The following is a 1,456-nucleotide window of genomic DNA, read 5'->3' as shown; positions in this document are numbered from 1 at the left end:
ATTGGTTAAACTAAGAACTCTGGGTCAGAATTTTGCCCACTCTCCAAAGGAAGTAGTCCTATGGGGTGTAGTCATGCCAGGGATAAGTAGCCCATTGGCTATTACCCTACACTCACCTTAACACCCATAGATTCAGTATTTAGGAATCCCCCTGACACCTGGACTCAGATGCATGTACCTGGGGAAAAAAAAGGACAAAGAAGAGCCAACCTTGCAAGAACAGCAGACCTGCTCTGAAATTGGTGCCAAACTCTGCCTGGCAGCTGGTAGCTCGACAAATGCAAACACCTGCCTCATCCAAAAGCTGTGCATCCTCCTAAAGAATTGGAGGAATGTTCAGCTCTTCAAAAATCAAGCAGCATCTCCCTCATGAGCTGAGCCCGCCTTTGCGTTCTGCGGGACTTGTCCCCAAATCACCACTTGCAGCCTTTCTTTTGCAGGTACTTTTCCCCTATAACAGGACTCAACAGGGCAGGTTAAATCAGAATGCTGGTGGTTTCTTGGACCTATACCCCTAAGCACCTTAAGTCCTAAAAGGTATCATACAAAACTGATTACAATTATATTTATGCAGTGTATGTTTCTTCTATAGGATAATATTAACAAGTTTGACGCTCATAGCTCACCAACCGTTATTAAAGTATTTTATCGTATTATTTTGAAAATCTATTACTCTGAACGTCCTTTCCTGATTCCGATGATTTTGGTGTCTAAATTTATATAATTTCCATGTTATTTTTCAAAATTGGTTTTAGATTTCTTATTGAGTGTGTGTCTCATTTATTGACTCTGTTTGTACAAAAAATGCTCAACACTCTCCTTTGATAAGCCCAAGCTGCTTAACCAAACAACCACACATAGAGCACTTGGGATTATAAAAGTAAGCCCTGTAAACCAAGTAAGGGTTGTCTGGACAATTTGCATGGTGTACCCTTACATCGTTTCACTAGATAAGCAGCCAGGTTCCTACATTTGGTTGTTCAGAGGTGGGATACAGGACTTTGTGTTTGCTGATACCACTGTGTCAATAGGTAATTCCACTAAGAAATCCACTATTGACTTTAGTCCAAAATGTATTTTTATGATTTTTAGATTTTTTTCTAAATGTGCTAATCAGAACTGATAGGGCATTGTATTAAGTACCCCAGTTCAATATTATTAGAGATTTTAAACGTATACAGGTAAGTTAGGCCTTAAAAGTCTGTTTAGAATTTTTTGTGTCATTGTCCAAAAAGACCTAACTGTTCTAGAAATTAATTTTTTAGAGGATTTGGTTAGAGTGCTCAGCCTGACCCCTTATCTGCACCTTGGCATGAAGCAGTTAAAGGTCCTCTTTAAGGCAAATAATATTGCTACTGATTAAACTGATAGCAAGGCCCAACTCCAGGAGTACCTTTCGGATTAAGATGCAGACCAAGCAGAAAATAGGCATCACCCCTCTGAATAGTAGGAGGTT

This window comes from Lissotriton vulgaris, unplaced genomic scaffold, assembly GCF_964263255.1.
Source record: "Lissotriton vulgaris unplaced genomic scaffold, aLisVul1.2 SCAFFOLD_3422, whole genome shotgun sequence".
NCBI lineage: Eukaryota > Metazoa > Chordata > Amphibia > Caudata > Salamandridae > Lissotriton > Lissotriton vulgaris.
The sequence above is the reverse complement of the archived record's forward strand: the minus strand, read 5'-3'. Positions refer to the sequence as shown.